Here is a 21,824-nt window from a genome sequence, read left to right as displayed (position 1 = left end):
ATTAACCCCTCCTCTCCTCCCCCATCCTTACTTCCCCCCAGTCTTCTAATTAACCCCTCCTCTCCTCCCCCATCCTTACTACCCCCAGTCTTCTAATTAACCCCTCCTCTCCTCCCCCATCCTTACTTCCACCCAGTCTTCTAATTAACCCCTCCTCTCCTCCCCCATCCTTACTTCCACCCAGTCTTCTAATTAACCCCTCCTCCCCCATCCTTACTTCCACCCAGTCTTCTAATTAAACCATTGTCTCCTCCCCTATCCCTCCTTCATCCCTACCATCCCTCCCTCCCTCCATTCACCCAGTAGGTATAAAGCTGCCCCTAGACACTGATCTCTGGTCAATTTAGCAGTTTCCACTAATTAAGGTTGGGATTAGAGGGTAGGCTGATCCTAGATCTGTGCCTAAGGGCAACTATCGAAAGTCTAATGCTAATGCCGAGTCTTACTGTAGCCTATACATTGACCTGAGGGTTCATTGCTAATTTAAACAAAACCAATGCTGCATGAGTGAGTTTAACAAGTCTATGGTTAAGTCAACTGAGTGCTTTGTGATGGGATTAATTGAAATACTACAGTAAATTGATTAAATGGTCAGTGGCTGGTTAAGAGTATTATGAGACCTTGGGGCGGAGACCAGTGTGGGGGAATAAATCAAGATCTATAAGCCTATTGAAGACAGGAAACATATTAAAGAGGTGAGGGGCAAGAGCCGAACTGCTCCACACAGAATATTTTGTTCCATAAATAGCATTCTCAGGGGGTGACAGAAGGCAGTAGTCTGGTGATGTTTGTTGGATTTCAATCTGTTTATGTAACAATGCACCACATTACACACATTTCTATAGGCCAGGGATAGGCAACTAGATTTTTTTTAAATCACTTGACTGTTGCCGGCAGCTACTGTAGCCTATGCATTGATACTTGGTCGAGCCTAAACAATGCCTGAATGAACGGTTCCACTTTATTTTACAGAAATAACCAGGTTAAGAAATGCAAAATAATGAATCTACTTAAACATATCAATTCATCTACTTTATTTTTTAAATGACATTTTAGAGTGCCTGTGGGAGGCAATCAGTATTAGAAATAAACCATGGAGTCTAGGATTTTAAATGAATTAGTAACCTACCACGCACAGTGCTGCGCAAGACACACAAGCACAGGCCCAGACACACACACAAATCCTGGTTTGGGTTACATTGATCTGTGTAATTTGTCCCCTCCTGTCCTATGAGCAATTCCGAGGGAGCCAGGAGTAATCCATTTAGGACAGCAAGCAAGGTAAAGGTTTTGCACTCCACTCTAGCCTGGTACATTTCTACACTCCTGAGCTGCTTCTCATTATTGATTGGCTATACTTGAGGGTATTTTACATTGGCGTCGTGGCAACATGTCAGTTGCATCTGCATTAAGACAGTTTTTTACACGTTTGCACGGTTTGTTACGATGCCGAACGTAATGTGATGTTCCGTTTCACGCAGCATCTAGGATTTTAAAATCACCGTATCTGACCCAGGCCTCTGGCGATAATACAGCGCTACTGATCATCTGTGTACAGCCACCAAGATAGGAAAAATGTATGTCTACAACGTTATTACTTAGTGTTCAACACTAGCCATAAACCTCAACATATTCCCCCCAAAAGAGAAATGTAACAACTATTATCGCATGCCGACTTAGAATCAGGTGCATTGTTTTGCGCAGTTTAAGTCGACATGCGATAATAGTTGTTACATTTCTCTTCGAGGGAAATATGTTAAGGTTTATGGCTAGTGTTGAACACTAAAAGCAGCTTTTACGTGTTGCAATGGTGTGGACATACCCAACAAACAGAATGGTGTGGGCTTATACTGCTCATTAATATCATTCATGCAAGTAGACCGATGATTAGCCAGCTCAGCCAATGAGCCAACATGACATCATGTTCTATGAGGAAATAGCAGAAAAGAGGGGAGCTGCAGCCCAATATGGCAGCCAGAGACTGGGTGCATCGAAAAAAATGGGGTTTCAACAAAAAAAAGTAGGTGTATCGAAAGCGCACATGTGATTGGTCAGATTTTCTGTCAGTTCTTGCCAGCTAGTGCAGAGATTCATGGAAACATGACTGTGTAGGAAGGCACATCGAAATGAACTTGAGGACGTTTGGGAAACTCAAAATTATGGTGTCATGAAATCACTCAGGGTGTGGAAAAACATGTGATACATTTAAAATGTTCACAACATTTCATTGCAATTGTGTAGGTTACAATGTCATTATTCAACTTGTCGAATTAGGTTATCCTGGTGGCAGATCTTCATGTCTTGTCACAATTGCTTTCATACACCCACTTCTTTAGACATGCCCACTACTCCGAGAACAGTCCAGGACGCAGCTACCTTTACTTTGAAATAGTTAGCGTTTTATGAAAGGGCCTGTTTGAGATGCAAGTTTGAGGTGGGGTGTTTTTCTCCAATTTATGCTTTGGCCACAAATACGAGTCAACAACATTATTTGGGTATGAGTTAACAGAATATTCACTTTTATAAGTTATATTTTCACTGGACAGTTAGTTTAAAACAGCAATCGCCATAGTGGTTTCTGAACAACAGCTCAAATTTCCTCAGATCAAGTTTATCTGTAATGAGATGGCCTTGAACACAGCCACAAATGACTGTACATCTAGAAGGGTGGTGATTACTGGGTTTAGAAGCCCTTATCTTGCCTATAAGGCCATCCAGCCTAGCCAGTTCCTAGAAAGAAACAGAAAGTCCTGAGGAACAAACCAAAGTGCAGTGACATTTCTTTTACATTGAAAGTGCCAGATAAGATGGTGCCGACAGAAAGGGTCGCCCTGTTTCTAGCCAACTTTCAGTATTTTGTTTGTTTTGTTTTATTTCTTACATTATTTACTCGTCTCCAACTCAATCATCAAGTTTGCTTATGAGACAACAGCGGTAGGCCTGATTACCAACAATGACGAGACAGCCTACAGGGAGAAGGTGAGGGCCCTGGTGGAGTGGTGCCAGGAAAATAACCACTCCTACGTCAGCAAAACGAAGGAGCTGATTGTGAACTTCAGGAGACAGCAGAGAGAACACGCTCCATCCACATCGACGGGGCCACAGTGGAGAGGGTGATAAGCTTTAAGATCCTCAGTGTGCACATCACTGACAACCTGAAATGATCCATCCACACAGACAGTGTGGTAAATAAGGCGCAACAGCGTCTGTCTTGGCCTCTAAGGCCCTCACAAACTTCTACAGATGCACCATTGATAGAATCCTGTCAGGCTGTGGGCAATTGCACTGTCCGCAACCGCAGGGCTCTCCAGAGTGTGGTGTGATCAGCCCAACGCATTACCGGGGGCACACTGCCTGCCAACCAGGACATCTACAGCACCCAGTGTCACAGGAAGGCCAAGAAGATTATCAAGGACCTCTGCCACCCGAGCCATGGCCTGTTCACACCGTTACCATTTAGAAGGCATAGGCAGTACAGGTGCATCAAAGCAGGAACAGAGAGACTGAAAAACAGCTTCTATCTCCAGAACATCAGACTGTTAAATAGTCACCACAAGCCGGTCACCACCCAGGAACCTACCCTAAATTTAGTCACTGTCACTAGCCGGTAATCTAATCTCTACTCTCCCCTGCATATTAGAGATTGCATATTAGAGATTGCTGCCCTATGTACATAGTCATTGAACACCTGTCACTTTAATTATGTTTACATACTGTTTTACCGGCTTCATAATCTTGTCAAGGCTCATCCTACACCTCTTCTATTCATATACTGTCCATACACATCATTATACACTGAGTGTACAAACATTATGACCAACTTCCTAATATTGAGTTGCACCCCCATTTTCCCTCAGAACAGCCTCAATTGGACTCTACAAGGTTGAAAGCAATCCACAGGGATACTGGCCCATGTTGATTCCAATGTTTCCACAGTTGTGTCAAGTTGGCTGGTAGTGGATCTCTACTCCGAATAGCTTGTTCCAGCTCATCCCAGAGATGCTCAATTGGATTGAGATCTGGTGACTGGGCAGGTCACTGCAGTAAGCTGAATTGGCATTTGTGAAACCATTCCTGGACAATCCTAGCCTTGTGACATGGGTATTATCCTGATGAAAAAATCTATTTGCAGGTGGATACACTGCTTCCATGAAGGAATGCATCTGATTGGCAATGATATTCAGATATCCTGTGACATTCAAACATTGATCTACTTTTATCAAGGGGCCCAATGTGTGCCATGAAAACTCACCCCACACCTTCATCACCACCGGCCTGCAATTTTGACTAGCGGCATGATGGATGCATGTACTCATGTGGTTTTCTCCATGCCCTAGTTATTTGGGCACCAATGTTGTACTCGACTGTGAGTTGAATAACTGTGCCCGTCTGTTGCGTTGCACAATTCGTGTCAGCTTCCATTGTCCTCTCTCATCAATTACCCGTTTTCGACCACTGGCCTGCACTTGGCTGGATGTCCGTTGGGTAGGGGACCATTCTTGATACACACTGAAAATTATTGAGTGTGGAAAGACCCAGCAGCATTGCAGTTATTGACACAAACCTATGCGCCTGGCACCTACTACCATACCCCGTTCAAAAGCACTTAAATCTTTTGTCTTGTCCATTCAATTATCTCAAGGCTTAAATATCCTTCTATAACCTGTCTCCTCCCCTTCATCTACACTGATCGAAGTGGATTTAACAGGTGACATCAATAAGGGATCATAGCTTTCACCTGGATTCACCTGGTCAGTCTATGTCATGGAAAGAGCAGGTGTTCCTACTGTTTTGTACACTCAGTGTATATATATATATATATATATATATATATATATATATATATATATACATATATACATATTCCGGACTCTGATGTTGCTCGTTCTTTGGGGAATTTGTGTGTATTGTTTTGTATTGTGAGGTGTTACTGCACTGTTGGAGTTAGAAACATGAGCATCTGCAAAATAAGTGTATGCAACCATTAAAATGTTGTTTTTATTGAATTTCTTTAATTCATTAGAGAGAGAGTGAGCAGGTGCACTCTTCAGGGAGAAGGTGAGGCGACTCCATGCCAAAACTGTCTTCTCACATGTAGACACAAGAGGGCAGCAAAAGATTACCATAAACCACTGTGTGCTGAGGACACTCCCTTCCCTTGTATGTGCTGTTTACTCTTTTGGTTTAGTATTTAATTCAGAGGCGGACTTAGACCAGAAATCATCCCTGGCATTTATAACACACCGGCCCATTTTTTTCCCATTGAAACCCCAAGTTGTAGCCAGATAATTCTAATTCTAATTCTGTTTCTGTGTACTGGACTGTTTCTGTGTGCTGTACTGGGCTAAAAATGGATCAGCTCATCTGGCATTTGCCTGAAATGCCAGATGACCAGTCCTTCCCTGATTGCATTTGATATATTTAATTAGTATTTCACATTTCTTGTAGTAGCCTTTGGTATTTAAATTAATAACTAAATTGTTAGTGGCAGCAGCATGAACACTTTGACCTTGACTAAACCATGTTGTCTGGTTACAATGAAGACTGTTTGTTTGCATAGGGGGGAGGAGCACTGACTGACATGACAGTTATCAAGCTCTCGGTCTGACCTCTGTTAAAACCTCTACGGGATCGGTGTCCCCCCGCGGGACGGTTGTGCTAACGTAGGCTAATGTGATTAGCATTAGGTTGTAAGTAACAACATTTTTTCCAGGGACATAGACATATCTGATATGGGCAGAAAGCTTAAATTCTTGCTAATCGAACTGCACTTTCCACTTTACAGTAGCTATTAAAGTTAAAGAATACCATGCTATTGTTTGAGGAGGGTGCACATTTATGAACTTTTAAAATGTATTAATAAACCAATTAGGCACACCTGGACAGTCTTGATGCTAAAATACGTTAAGGCCTTTCTCTTGCATTTCAAATATGTTTTTTCTTTGTATTATCTTTTACCAGATCTAATGTGTTATATTCTCCTACATTAATTTCACATTTCCACAAACGTCAAAGTGTTTATTTTCAAATGATATTAAGAATATGCATATCCTTGCTTCAGGTCCTGAGCTACAGGCAGTTAGATTTGGGTATGTAGTTTTAGGCAAAAATATGAAAAAAGGGTCTGATCCTTAAGAGGTTTTAAACCCCCATGGCAGTGATTCAACATGTGAGAGTACAAACAGAGAAAGTGTGTTGTTCTTATTGTCTAACTCTATAAACCAAAGCCTCTGGCCAACACAGTACAGCACAGCACACAGAACAGTCTGCCTTGTAAAAGTCTGTTATGTTGATGGTGTTTGGATGCTGTGCTCTGGCAACCAAACCACTACAGTGTTGGATACTCAACAGACAGTGTTGCTTTTTTTCAGATGATGTAGTAAGACGAGGGGATAATTGGTACTGTGACCAGACAGCACTAAAGCGGCACCAGGGTTTGTCGACCATCCACTAAAAGCCTACATATCAGTGAAACTATGTTTTAGTTTTTCTAAGAAAAAGAGTAACTGAAAAATAATAGAATGATGTGTGTGTGGGTAGCATTACCTGGATACTTTGGTCCTTTTGAGGCTTCAACTAAATGTATTTGCACCGCTAACATACATCATGTAAACTCATTTCAGTTGGGTTCAAAGGCAGTCCAATATGTTTGATCCTGTGAAGGTTTTATGATGTTTTTCTTGGCTCACCTGAAGAGTAATGTACAGTATACACCTGAATACACTTGAATGATCCCACCTCTCTCTCACGCTCTCATTCTGTCTCATTCTGTCTCCATTTACTCTCTCTCCCATACTCTAGGTCAGAGGAGAAGGTGAGAAGGTCTATTTCTTCAACCGTGACGCTATTTCATCAACCGTGACAGGCAGAAGATCACCACTTCCTGTGCCAAGGGCAACAGTTTTCTAGACCTGGTCGTCGACCAAAACGTATATATCGATGGCTTTGGTAAGTTTGGTGTGCCATGGTGGATGTGGTCAACAGACAAGTGGATACAGTCCTGGTTAAATGCTTTACTGTATATGGTGCATGCACTGTTGGCATCCTGGAAATTGCCAACATGGGTCCATATTTCTGATGCTGTGTTTATTTGATAAGATCCAAGACACATTTCCCAGAATAAGCTGAGAAGAAGATGGAGGATGGTATGGCATTGTGTCCATATTAGGGCATGTAGTAAGACTGTCACCCTCTCACTAAGAGTGGCACTTCAACATGCTGCCCATTTACCTCTGGCACTCTGGGCACGTTTGGTTGGTTTCCACTAAATATTTGCATGACTTTATATGGATGAGCCCCAGGATCAAACAGTCTATCCAGACATAGTGATAGAACCGATGGAGGGAGGCAGAGAAGAAGCAGAGAGAGAGAGGGTCAAAGAGAGGGGATGAACACAATATGCGTCAGCAACGTCACCTTTGATGTTTGCAAGGCTTTCTTTCTCGCTCTATATTTCCCTTTCTCTTCCTCTGTCACTCTTTTCTGCTCTTTTCTCGTGCACATCTGTCCTATTTAGGCATTGACATGATACAATCTGGATCCCTGGAAGGACTCTGTGTTAAAAAGAGAAAGAAAACCGGTCTGGTGTTCTCTTCTTTTGCAGATGTCAGGACTTCAACATTGTTAATTTTAGAGTAATCTGGTGAATCATTTTATGTTAAAAACATTTCCAAAAGAGACACTTAATTGTCTTGATTTTCACATGCTGTTATTAACACTGTCCTCAGGTTAGGTACTTGTCGTATGTGTGTAAGAAATGTACAATTATTAGTTTTTATGAGGAAAAACCTACATTTCTTGCATTATTAGTTAATTCTTAGTGACTACCACATAAAGCTGGTTGACAGAATGCCAAGAACATGCAAAGGGTGGCTCCTTTGAAGAATCTAAAATATATTTTGATTTGTTTAATACTTTTTTTGTGGTTACTATATGATTTCATATGTGTTATATCATATTTTTGATGTCTTCACTATTATTCTACAGTGTAGAAAATAGTAAAAACAAAGAACACCCTTGAATGAGTAGCTGTGTCAAACTTTCCACTCGTACTGTATGTTTTTTTGTGTTTTTCTTACTCAGACTCCCGTGACCCTTTCAAAACTCCCGGCGACCCAAATTTTGGTTGTGACCCACCAGTTGAGAATCACTGCTATATAGGACCTCTATGGCAGGGCTACTCAACTCCCGGCCCTCAAAGTATTGCTGGATTTCTACTAAACTAACACCTCGTGTCAAATCATGTGGGGCTCGCAATGGCCTGCACAGCCACAAGCAATAACCTAAATGCAACCATTAAGTTGGACAGGCATATCTGGCAACCCAGACTAATAAAGAAGAAACTCAAATTGGGTGCAAAGTTATCAACAATGTTGATGGAGGGCCTGGAGAAAGTAGTTAAGCCAAAGAGGCCCTGGGTGGTGCTGCAGAAAGAGTTCGTTAGCGGGTGGAATGTGGCTACAGAACAGTGTAAGAGGCACGAAGGGAAAGGAGAGAGGGAAGGAGAGAGAGAGGGACTCCATTCGTTCTCAATCCTACTTGGACCATGTGAGGCCAAGGCTGGTAAAAACCAAGTGCTCCGATAACATTCTCCTTATTCAGAGAGAACTCTCCTCTGGCAGAAGGAAGGATGTCCTGAATGGAATGTGCATTTCATAGGCTGAACTGATTTTAATGGACTGTTTCTGGGCAGGTCCAGGGTGTGGGTGGAACTGTGTTTTGAATGAACCCAACGCGTGGCTCAGCCAGGTGTAAAGTTCCCAACCTCTCGCCTCTTTCTCTCTCCTCACAGTGAAAACCGCTACATGCCTTAGAGTAGACCTTAATCCAGTAGCTCCAGAACTTTATAGTGCCTTGATCCTCTGAGCCTTCTGGACGTCCATGTCCCATCAAATGAACAAAACAATGTTTTTAGCTCCAACCACACACATGGCGCCTCACTCACCCACTCTCCCCATACTGAAACTGCAGGGTGAAGGTAATAAAATGATGTGTTCCCCCAAACGTTTCAATCAAATGAACTAAATGAAAGTCAGTCAAGTCTTGGGCTCTGCTCTACCAATAGATCCTGATATACATCATCCCTTATCCCTCACCCTTTGAGCTGGAAGAATTTAGAAACATGATGTCCTAAACCAGCAATGTACAGTGCACTGTAATGTATTTCCATTGTAATGTAATCAACATCTGTAATGTACATGATCTAATCCAGTACAGAGTGGTCTGTAATGTACATGATCTAATCCAGTACAGAGTGGTCTGTAATGTACATGATCTAATCCAGTACAGTGGTCTGTAATGTACATGATCTAATCCAGTACAGTGGTCTGTAATGTACATGATCTAATCCAGTACAGAGTGGTCTGTAATGTACATGATCTAATCCAGTACAGAGTGGTCTGTAATGTACATTATCTAATCCAGTACAGAGTGGTCTGTAATGTACATTATCTAATCCAGTACAGAGTGGTCTGTAATGTACATGATCTAATCCAGTACAGAGTGGTCTGTAATGTACATGATCTAATCCAGTACAGAGTGGTCTGTAATGTACATGATCTAATCCAGTACAGAGTGGTCTGTAATGTACATGATCTAATCCAGTACAGAGTGGTCTGTAATGTACATGATCTAATCCAGTACAGAGTGGTCTGTAATGTACATGATCTAATCCAGTACAGAGTGGTCTGTAATGTACATGATCTAATCCAGTACAGAGTGGTCTGTAATGTACATGATCTAATCCAGTACAGTGGTCTGTAATGTACATGATCTAATCCAGTACAGTGGTCTGTAATGTACATGATCTAATCCAGTACAGAGTGGTCTGTAATGTACATGATCTAATCCAGTACAGAGTGGTCTGTAATGTACATGATCTAATCCAGTACAGAGTGGTCTGTAATGTACATGATCTAATCCAGTACAGAGTGGTCTGTAATGTACATGATCTAATCCAGTACAGAGTGGTCTGTAATGTACATGATCTAATCCAGTACAGAGTGGTCTGTAATGTACATGATCTAATCCAGTACAGAGTGGTCTGTAATGTACATGATCTAATCCAGTACAGAGTGGTCTGTAATGTACATGATCTAATCCAGTACAGAGTGGTCTGTAATGTACATGATCTAATCCAGTACAGAGTGGTCTGTAATGTACAGTCTCATTGTATTACATCCTTTTCCTTTGTAGTTCCCCAACGCAAATTCTTTAGAAACATCTAGTCCAGTTTAAACTTCAGCAGTAACAGTTGAGCAAAGCTATACAGTCATTACATATCTTACAGAAGTATAACTCCAAGGTGACACATTCAAACCTGTGTAGTATGGCTACCTTTGTTCTACCTGGTTTCAACACCCAACCCTGTGTACTCTGCACATACCGTTCATAATGGAGAATGGCCTTGGATATCATTCCAACTAGCTCTCACAGTCTCACGTCAGAATTAGATGTGCATCCATGTTTCTCAAATGTCAAAAGTGGTTAAGTTTAGGCATTAACTCCACATGTTTAAGGTTATGGTTAAGTTTAGACATTAACTCAGAAATCTTAACTCTGAATGGTTAAGGTAAGGCTTCAGTTATACAAAAGTTATATTTAAATCCAAACTGGTTCTCTAGCAAATTAGTAAGAATGTCTCACCCTATGTTCAAGAATGGCCTTTTCCCCTTTATTCAGATTACAACCTCTCTCTTTCAGTTATTTGAAAAGGAAATTATCTCCCAAATTGCTATTTTTAAAACAAGCCATAGAAAGTTTGTTGCAATTTCAATTTAATGCACTAGAAAAGAAAGAACAAATAATACAACAAATATTCTGGTTAATCTCAAATATATTAATTGTTAAAAATACTTTTTTTTTAAATAAAAAAAGGTATAATCTTCAAAAATGATATCATAAATAGGACTTGTGGAGTTGTCACACATGCAGCTAACAAAAACATATGGAAATGTCTGCTCTACCCAAAATTACACCCAACGAATTGTTTTTTGCATTACCGCAAAAATGGAAGAGGAAAGAGGAAGGGGAAAAAAGTAAGGAACTTCTCTGTCGGCCCTGCATTAAAGACAATAATTGGTTAAAGAAAATTGTGATAAATAAAAAGTATACCAGTTTCTTAAGGACCAAACAATTGACAGCGGGGAGAACAAGAATTTGAAACACTGCCGATTTTGCAGGTTTTCCTACTTACAAAGCATGTAGAGGTCTGTCATTTTTATCATAGGTACACTTCAACTGTGAGAGACGGAATCTGTGTGTGTGTGTGTGTGTGTGTGTGTGTGTGTGTGTGTGTGTGTGTGTGTGTGTGTGTGTGTGTGTATATATGGTTTGCAATAGGCTTAAAACAAACATCTCAAAGACAATTTTCTATCACTGGATTTGAACTTGCAACTTTTGGAATCAGAGGCAAATGCTTACGCCAATTCACAACACCCCAGCAAAACTGAAACCCACTTGAAGGTAACAGAACTCACTGTTGCTCCTTGTGGCCATTTTCCACGTAATCTCCCGACGTCCTCAGACATGGATGGATGTCAAATACTGACTTGTATCACAGGTGACCTTCATTCACATCATCACATTGATATCCTAATAAAGTATCATATTCTCATCCATTCATCCCGTAGTCTCTGAGGGATACAGCCCATATGATGGTGATGCAGAGCCAGAATTAGCTCATGGCTTTGTAAGGTCTTTGTAACCATCAACAAGCATCAACAAAGAGAGATGCTAGAGGTGCTCAGCAGTACCATCAGAAGGGCCAGTACTAATTGGAGCTGAACTGACTGGGGAGGTCTTACCTCACTCGCCTGACCTGTGTCCCTGGAATTAATTATTCTCTACAGTGAATTACATCCAACATAATAAGGCATTATTATGACATAATAGGGCATTCCGTTACTCAGAATGGAGTAATTTTGGAGGCTGGGGGGTTTGCCAGAATGACCCACCCACCACTAACCCCCTACACTCAACTCCCCAGATAGCACAGCGTCAGAGTGTCTAGGGATTCATCCAGAACCAGACGTGATATTAATTTAATGCTTTACATTGATATAGCACATTTCACTAGGTCTGAATTCATTAGCTATATTGATATAGTATAAGCTGTGTCTTGACAGTTTGATTGTGTGTGTGTGTTCCCCAGGTGTGTGTGAGGGGACCCTGGCCTGTTCCATCTGTCATGTGATCCTGGATCAGAAGGGGTACGACCATCTGGGGCCCATCATTGATGAGGAGAATGACATGCTGGACCTGGCCTTTGTCCTCACTGACATGTGAGTCTCGCACGCACATGCATACACACACGAAGGCATACATACACACACACGTAGGTAGGCATTCCCAAACACACATTGACAGGAATATCAATGTGGCTTAAGGCCTCACAAGTGACACACTTGCTGATGCATACACATCACATACTTTATACTCTCTCCGAAACACACAGAACACCTACAGTATGAACATGTTGAGCTTGGCCCATGGCCTAACCAGTACGTGAGTGACAGCTGGCTAACACCTTCACACCTTTTCATTAGTCACGATACCTCAGGTAGGTTTCAGATGCCGGGTGAGATGAGCAGATTAAAGATATAATCATACTTTGACTATTGACGATTGTTTCTGCCCAATTCACTTCACATTAGAAAATTGTACAAACTCCCCTCAGGTGACAAATCAGATAAGTACAGTTATAAAACATTTTCTGATTAAATATGTGTTTTTTCTCCCTCACAGGTGCTCTGTGTCAGCAACTTGAGGCTCTCAGCCACCTTGTAGTTTTTTTAAAATGTTTTAATTCACCTTTATTTGACCAGGTAGGCTAGTTGAAAACAAATTCTACAAACAAAACTACAACTGCAACCTGGCCAAGAATAAAGCAAAGCAGTTCGACACATACAACACAGAGTTACACATGGAATAAACAAAATTACAGTAAATAATATAGTAGAAAAAATCTATTTATAGTGTGTGCAAAAGAGGTAAGATAAGGTAGGTAAGGCAATAAATAGGCCGTGGTGGCGAAGTAATTGCAATATACCATTTAAACACTGGAGTGATTGATGTGCAGAAGATGAATGTGCAAGTAGTGATACTGGGGTGCAAAGGAGCAAAATAAATACAGTATAGGGATGAGGTAGTTGGATGGGCTATATTACAGATGGGCTATGTACATGTGCAATGATCTGTGAGCTGCTCTGACAGCTGGTGATTAAAGTTAGTGAGGGAGATATGAGTCTCCTGCTTCAGTGATTTTTGCAGTTTGTTCCAGTCATTGGCAGCAGAGAACTGGAAGGAAAGGCGGCCAATGGAGGAATTGGCTTTTGGGGTGACTAGTGAGATATACCTGCTGGAGCACGTGCTACGGGTGGGTTCTGCTATGGTGACCAGTGAGCTGAGATAAGGCGGGGCTTTATCTAGCAGGGACTTGTAGATGACCTGGAGCCAGTGGGTTTGGCGACGATTATGAAGCGAGGGCCAGCCAACGAGAGCATACAGGTCGCAGTGGTAGGTAGTATATGGGGTGAAGGATTCTTTGTTGCGAAATAGGAAGCCGATTCTAGATTTAATTTTGGATTGGAGATGCTTAATGTGAGTCTGGAAGGTGTTGTCCACATATTCTAAGTCAGAACCGTCCAGAGTAGTGATGCTGGATGGGTGGGCAGGTGCGGGCAGTGATCGGTTGAAAAGCATGCATTTTGATTTACTTGCATTTAAGAGCAGTTGGAGGCCACGGAAGGAGAGTTGTATGGCATTGAAGCTCGTCTGGAGGTTAGTTAACACAGTGTCCAAAGAAGGGCCAGAAGTATACAGAATGGCGTCGTCTGCGTAGAGCAGGATCAGAGAATCACCAGCAGCAAGAGCGACATCATTGATGTATACAGAGAAGAGAGTCTGAACCCTGTGGCACCCTCATAGAGACTGCTAGAGGTCCAGACAACAGGCCCTCCGATTTGACACACTGAACTCTATCACATAAGTAGTTGGTGAACCAGGCGAGGCAGTCATTTGAGAAACCAAGGCTGTTTAGTCTGCCGATAATAATGTGGTGATTGACAGAGTCGAAAGTCTTAGCCAGGTCGATGAATACGGCTGCACAGTATTGTCTCTTATTGATGGCGGTTATGATACCGTTTAGGGTGTGGCTGAGGTTCACCCATGACTAGCTCTGAAACCAGATTGCATAGCGGAGAAGGTATGGTGGGATTCGAAATGTTCGGTAATCTGTTTGTTAACTTGGCTTTCGAATACCTTAGAAAGGCAGGGTAGAATAGATATAGGTCTGTAGCCGTTTTGGTGTCTCCCACATTGAAGAGGGGGATGATCGCGGCAGCTTTCCAATCTATGGGAATCTCAGACGATACTAAAGAGTGTTTGAACAGGCTAGTAATAAGGGTTGCAACAATTTTGGCAGATAATCTTCAGAAGAGAGGGTCCAGATTGTCTAGCCTGGCTGATTTGTAGGGGTACAGGTTTTGCAGCTCTTTCAGAACATCAGCTATCTGGATTTGGGTGAAGGAGAAGTGGTGGAGGCTTGGGTGAGTTGCTGTAGGGAATGCCGGGCTGTTGACAGGGGTAGGGGTAGCCAGGTGTAAAGCATGGCCAGCCGTAGAAAAATGCTTATTGAAATTCTCAATTATAGTGGATCTATCGGTGGTGACAGTGTTTCCTAGGCTCAGTGCAGTGGGCAGCTGGGAGTAGGTGCTCTTATTCTCCATGGACTTTACAGTGTCCCAGATCGTTTTTGAGTTTGTGCTACAGGATGAACATTTCTCATTGAAAAAGCTAGCCTTAGCTTTCCTAACTGCCTGTGTATATTGGTTCCTAACTTACCTGAAAAGTTGCATATCACTAGGGCTATTCGATGCTAATGCAGTACACCACAGGAAGTTTTTGTGCTGGTCAAGGGCAGTTAGGTCTGGAGTGAACCAACGGCTATATCTGTTCCTGGTTCTACATTTTTTTGAATGTAACATGCTTATTTAAGATGGCGAGGAAGGCACTTTTAAAGAATAACCAGGCATCTTCTACTCACGGGATGAGGTCAATATCATTCCAGGATACCCAGGTCGATTTTAAAGGCCTGCTCGCTGAAGTGTTTTAGGAGGTGTTTGAAAGTGATGAGGTGTGGTCGTTTGACCGCAGACCCATTACGGATGCAGGCAATGAGGCAGTGATCGCTGAGATCTTGGTTGAAGACAGCAAATGTGTATTTGGAGGGCAGGTTGGTTAGGATGATATCTATGAGGGTGCCCATGTTTACGGATTTTGGGGTTGCACCTGGTAGGTTCATTGATAATTTGTGTGAGATTGAGGGCATCAAGCTTCGATTGTAGGATGGCCGGGGTGTTAAGCATGTCCCAGTTTCAGTGACCTAGCAGCATGATCTCTGAAGATAGATGGGGGGCAATCAATTCACATATGGTGTCCAGGGCACAGCTGGGGGCAGAGGGTGGTCTATAACAAGCGGCAATGGTGAGAGACTTGTTTCTGCAAAGGTCGAATTGTTTGGGTACAGCCCTGGATAGTAAGACAGAAATCTGCAGGCTGTCTCTGCAGTAGATTGCAACTCCGCCCCCTTTGGCAGTTCTATCTTGGCGGAACATTTTATAGTTAGGGATAGAAATTTCAGGGTTTTTGGTGGTCTTCCTAAGTCAGGATTTAGACACGGCTAAGACATCCGGGTTGGTCGAGTGTTTTAAAGCAGTGAATAAAACAAACTTAGGGGGGAGGCTTCTAATGTTAACATGCATGAAACCAAGGCTTTTACGGTTACACAAGTCAACAAATGAGAGCACCTGGGGAATAGGAGTGGAGCTAGGAACTGCAGGTCCTGGATTAATCTCTACATCACCAGAGGAACAGAGGAGGAGTAGGATAAGTGTACAGCTCAAGCCTATAAGAACTGGTTGTCTTGTACGTTTGGAACAGAGAGTAAAAGGAGCAGGTTTCTGGACGTGATAGAATAGATTCAAGGCATAATGTACAGACAAAGGTAGGGTAGAATGTGAGTACATTGGAGGTAAACCTAGGCATTGAGTGATGATGAGAGAGATATTGTCTCTAGAAACATTTAAACCAGGTGATGTCATCGCATATCTGTGAGGTGGAACTAAATGGTTGGTTAAGGCATATTGAGCAGGGCTAGAGGCTCTTCAGTGAAATTAAACAATAATCACTAACCAGAACAGTAATGGACAAGGCATATTGACATTGGGGAGAGGCATGCATAGCCGAGTGATCCAGTGAATGGTTGGGCTGGCTGGAGACACGGCGATTCAGACAGCTAGCAGGCCGGGGCTAGCAAAGCTAGCAGAAGGGCCTTAAAGGGACGTCGTGATGGAGGAAAGTCTGTTGTAGCCTCCTCGTGCGGTTCCGTCGATAGACCATTCAAGATGGATTAGTAGGGTTCCGTGTAGCAGAGGGGTTCAGTCCAATTGGCAAATGGATCTATTCAGCTAACAGTCCAATATGCTCTAGACAGCTAGGAGGCCGCGGCTAGCAGGCTAGCAGATGGGCATTCAGGATACGTTGCGACGGAGGGGCCTGTTGGAAAAAAAACCTTGGGCAGATTACATTGGTGGTCCAGTCGTGATGGATAACCAGGGCTTCGTGTAGTAAAAGGAGCCCAGGCCGATTGGCAAAATAGGAGTAGTGGCACGAGAAATTGGCCGATGGACCTATTAGCTAACAGTCCGATATGCTCTAGACAGCTAGCGGGCCGCGGATAGCAGGCTAGCAGATGGGCATTCAGGGGACGTCGCGTGACGTAGGAGCCAGTTGAGTAACCCCATCAAGCAGATTTTGTCGGTAGTCCTGTCGTGAAGAATCGGCAGGGTTCCGTACCCCGTACCGGCAGTAAAAGGGGTCCAGGCCAGTTGGCAGAATAGGTATTGTAGCCCAGGAGTTGCTGATGGACCTCTTCAGCAAGCCAGGATGATGGCCCTAGCATGGGCTAGTTCCAGGCTAATTGGTGCTCGGGACAGAGACGCTAGCCAGGAGTAGTCACTCGGATTGCAGCTAGCTAGCTGCGATGATCCAGGTGAGACTCTTGTCTGTCTGTAACATTTAACCTGGTCAAGACCAGATCTTTCCCCTGGCGACCTTTCACATATCTAACATGATTATCCAGAAAACATCATTACTAATCTAATGTTATTCTCTAGAACACATCATTATCTGACACTGACTGAGTGCTTAATTCTCTACTAATGAGGAATGTTTCATCCCAGTCTGATCTTTAACAAACATGCTTCTTCCACATGGCTCCCATCCAGTTTAAGTAAAAAAACAGTTAAAACAGTAACTCAGACATGTAGAATGATAACATAACATGTTACGTAAGGTACATTCACATGTGAATGTGAACATACTGTATGTGCACTTATCATGCTAGCATGGTTACAGACAGTTTGCTTTAGCTGTCTGTAGCATTCAATTATTATCTCTTATTTTTAGGGGGGAGCACGAGTCCCCGAAAGAGCCAAACCAAGCTGCTAGTGGAAAGGGAATAGATATGATAACATGATTCCTAAAGTGTGTATAATGACCTTGTCCCTGTAGCTGCTGTCTCCTGTCCTGCAGGTCTCGTCTTGGTTGCCAGGTCTGCCTATCCAGAGATCTGGAGTGAGTAACAGTCCGTTTGCCAGACGGGGTGAACGACATAGGCGATCTGATGATGCTGGACCTACACTGTAAAACAAATGGTGTTGTTTTTACAATATTATACAATAAAAATAACAGTACTGTATTCATTATTTACAGTAAATTGCCATAAATCGCAATGCACTGTGGGTAAATTCTAAATAAACTTTGTTTTAACAGTACATTACTGTAAAGAAGTGCTGTATTTCGAAAGGTACTGTAATTCCACCCCACAGAATACAGTACCTTACCAGTAGTTGGTGCATGGTATTGTTGTTTCATGGTGTTGTTGTCTCATTTTGAGGAATGCCTTGTAAGAGGCTACATTTTTTGCAACCGTTAGTTAGAGTGATCTGGTGATGTAGAGTGATGTAAAGTGATATACCAATGTATCTGATGTGTGGCAACAAGTCCTAAACCTTAAACGGTTGAGTATTTGCCGTACCCATTGGCCTGTAGTCACCGCCAGTTTGGAAGCCTTTGTTAAGGATTCTAGAAGTGCAAGTGATATAAAATATAAAATATTAATATATACTGAACAAAAATATAAACACAAAATGCAATAATTTCAAAGATTTTACTTAGTTACAGTTCAGGAAATCAGTCAATTGAAATAAATTAATTAGGCACTAATCTATGGATTTCACATGACTGGGCACCGGTGCAGCCATGGGTGGGCCTTGGAGCACTTAGGCCCAACCACTTTGCAGCCAGGCCCAGCCAATAAGAATGAGCCTTCACCCACAAAAGGGCTTTGGAGGCAGCTTCTGGTATAGAAATGAACATTCAATTCTCTGGCAACAGCTCAGTTGGATAATCCTGCAGTCAGCATGCCAATTGCACTCCCCCACAAAACTTAGTGTGACAAAACTGCACATTTTAATGTGGACTTTTATTGTTAACGACACAAGGTGCACCGGTGTAATGAGCATGCTTTTTAATCAGCTTATTGATATGCTACACCTGTTAGGTGGATGAATTATCTTGTAAAGGAGAAATGTTCACTAACAGGGATGTAAAAAAAAATGTGCCCCCCTTTGCCCTCAGAACATCCTCAATTCATTGGGTCACTGACTCTTCAAGGTGTCGAAAGCGTTCCACAGGGATGCAGGCCCATGTTGACTCCAATTCTTCCCACAGTTGTGTCAAGTTGGCTGGATGTCCTTTGGGTGGTGTACTATTATTGATACACACAGGAAACCTTTGATGTGAAAAACCCAACAGCGTTGCAGTTCTTGACACAAGCCGGTGCACCTGGCACCTACTACCATACCCAATTCAAAGGCACTTAAATATTTTGTCTTTCCCATTCACCCTCTGAATGGCACACATAAACAATCAATTGTCTATCATGTCTTTAGTATCATTAAAGGTGAAGACTGTTATTTTATCAAATCAATTCTCTGTAGTTATTATTACGTGATTAAACTAATCATGTATATTTAATTAACTAGGAAGTCGGGGCACCATGGATAATCTTCAGATTACAAAGTTATACTTTTCCGAATACAACTCTTCAGATATTTTAATATCTAATCAATTAGTCTTCTATTAATTAATTATTCTTTACCTTACGTCAGTCTCATTTCAAACATCATAGAATTCTTGGTTATCTGCACGAACCCAGCTTAAACCATGAATCATCCATACACCAATTGGCTTAATCATTTATTTACTAACTAACTAAATAATCACAGAAATGCACAAAAAAACAGTAGGTATTGGTTACTAACAATGATAGGGAAGATCCCCCTTGTGAACTAAACCAATATGATGGCTTGGTATACAAAGAAAAGGGGGTTTGGACTGAGAAGGAGCGGGAAAGGCTAAATGGATCACTACACACAGTGGATAATTATATTCATTGAAATGCTAATCCTTTGCACATGAAGGCTCGCTCATTCAGGAATAATTGTAATCAATATGTTTACGCCCATATGTCGTTGTATTCTCTGTTAGAGTCGTCGGTCCGTCTGCGGGAGAGTCAGTTCAACAGAGAGTGGTTGTAGGTCTATCATCGACTATCAGTATTTACATCCCAGGTTTACATACAGTTAAAGTCAGAAGTTTACATACACCTTAGCCAAATACATTTAAACTCAGTTCTTCACAATTCCTGACATTTAATCAGAGTAAAAATTCACTGTCTTAGGTCAGTTGGGATCACCAATTTATTCTAAGAATGTGAAATGTCAGAATAATTGTAGAGAAAATGATTTATTTCAGCTTTTATTTCTTTCATCACATTCCCAGTGGGTCAGAAGGTTACATACACTCAATTCGTCTTTGGTACCATTGCCTTTAAATTGTTTAACTTGGATCAAATGTTTCAGGTAGCCTTCCACAAGCTTCCCACAATAAGTTGGGTGAATTTTGGCCCATTCCACCTGACAGAACTGATGTAACGGAGTCAGGTTTGTAGGCCTCTTTGCTCGCACACACTTTTTCAGTTCAATAGGATTGAGGTCAGGGCTTTGTGATGGCCGCTCAAGCTTTAACTTCTTGACTGATGTCTTGAGATGTTGCTTCAATATATCCACATAATTTTCTTCCCTCATGATGCCATCTATTTTGTGAAGTGCACCAGTCCCTCCTGCAGCAAAGCACCCCCACCACATGATGCTGCCACCCCCATGCTTCACGGTTGGGATGGTGTTCTTCGGCTTTAAGCCTCCCTCTTTTTCCTCCAAACAAAGCAATGGTCATTATGGCCAAACAGTTATATTTTTGTTTCATCAGAGCAGGGGACATTTCTCCAAAAAGTAAGACCTTTTTTCCCCATGTGCAGTTGCAAACCGTAGTCTGGCTTTCTTATGGAGGTTTTGAAGCAGTTGCTTCTTCCTTGCTGAGCGGCCTTTCAGGTTATGTCGATATAGGACTCGTTTAGCTGTGGATATAGATATTTTTGTGCCTGTTTCCTCCAGCACCTTCACAAGGTCCTTTGCTGTTGTTCTGGGATTGATTTGCACTTTTCGCACCAAGTACGTTCATCTCTAGGAAACAGAACACGTCTCCTTCCTGAGCGGTATGACGGCTGCGTGGTCCCATGGTGTTTATACTTGCGTACTATTGTTTGTACAGATGAACGTGGTACCTTCAGGCATTTGGAAATTGCTCCCAAGGATGAACCAGACTTGTGGAGGTCTACAATTTTTTTTCTGAGGTCTTGGCTGATTTCCTTTGATTTTCCCATGATGTCAAGCAAAGAGGCACTGAGTTTGAAGGTAGGCCTTGAAATACATCCACAGGTACACCTTCAGTTGACTCAAATGATGTCAATTAGCCTATCAGAAGCTTCTAAAGCCATGATATCATTTTCAGGAATTTTCCAAGCTGTTTAAAGGCACAGTTAACTTAGTGTATGTAAACTTCTGACCCACTGGAATTGTGATACAGTGAATTATTTGTGAAATAATCTGTCTGTAAACAATTTTGGGAAAAATTACTTGTGTCATGCACAAAGTAGATGTCCTTTCCGACTTGCCAAAACTATAGTTTGTTAACAAGACATTTGTGGAGTGGTTGAAAGATGAGTTTTAATGACTCCAACCTAAGTGTATGTAAACTTCCAACTTCAACTGTAATTTCTAGCTGCAGTCTAGTAATTAGTATGTGAGTCTAGTAATTCATAGTGATAGTCTCAGATTTGTACCCTTTCCAGTCATGTAGCCAATGCTCCACGTGGTTTTCTAGTCTTGGTACTCAAACCTGTGCCACCTCAGCTTACACCGAGATATGCATGGTCTGACGAGAATTTCCTCAGGAGGGGTTTTTATTCGTAACAATAGAAAAGGGTGGTTCCATGATGCCAGATCATGTCTGCGCTCATGGGGGAGTGGCCGCTGACTAGTTTTAAACTTCACAGGGAATAGATTTCTCTCAAAATTAAAGGTTAACATCAAATTACATCATTTCACAAATAATTGAATCTTTACTCATTCATTTTATACAAGAATTAGATGCTTACACCATAATTGAGAAATGTACACATTTAGAGATATAGTTATGTGAGTGTCCTGTCCCTCGTGAGGTCACCAAATGAAACACACTCAACATAACTGTCCCTTAAGTGTCCACGGACCCTTCCCACATTCTCACAAGTGGGCATATAGTTTAATTTTCCCATTTTGGGGATTTAGGAGTTCAGCCACGTGAAATCCTTTGTTCACTCT

The 21,824-nt window shown here is 42.0% G+C and overlaps 1 long non-coding RNA gene across 1 annotated transcript; it reads left to right on the top strand.

The window, feature by feature from the left end:
• Positions 1-1,170: 1,170 nt before the first annotated feature.
• Positions 1,171-19,029, top strand: LOC110520425 (uncharacterized). Its single transcript, XR_016494975.1, has 3 exons — positions 1,171-1,281; positions 6,802-6,948; positions 12,152-19,029. It is a non-coding gene; the product is annotated as an uncharacterized LOC110520425 (long non-coding RNA).
• The last annotated feature ends 2,795 nt before the right edge of the window (positions 19,030-21,824 follow it).

This window comes from Oncorhynchus mykiss, chromosome 3 (genome assembly GCF_057628025.1).
Source record: "Oncorhynchus mykiss isolate SJ-2025 chromosome 3, ASM5762802v1, whole genome shotgun sequence".
In the NCBI taxonomy this organism is placed as follows: domain Eukaryota; kingdom Metazoa; phylum Chordata; class Actinopteri; order Salmoniformes; family Salmonidae; genus Oncorhynchus; species Oncorhynchus mykiss.
Note: the sequence above shows the minus strand (reverse complement) of the source record. Positions and strands in the feature narration are given on the sequence as shown.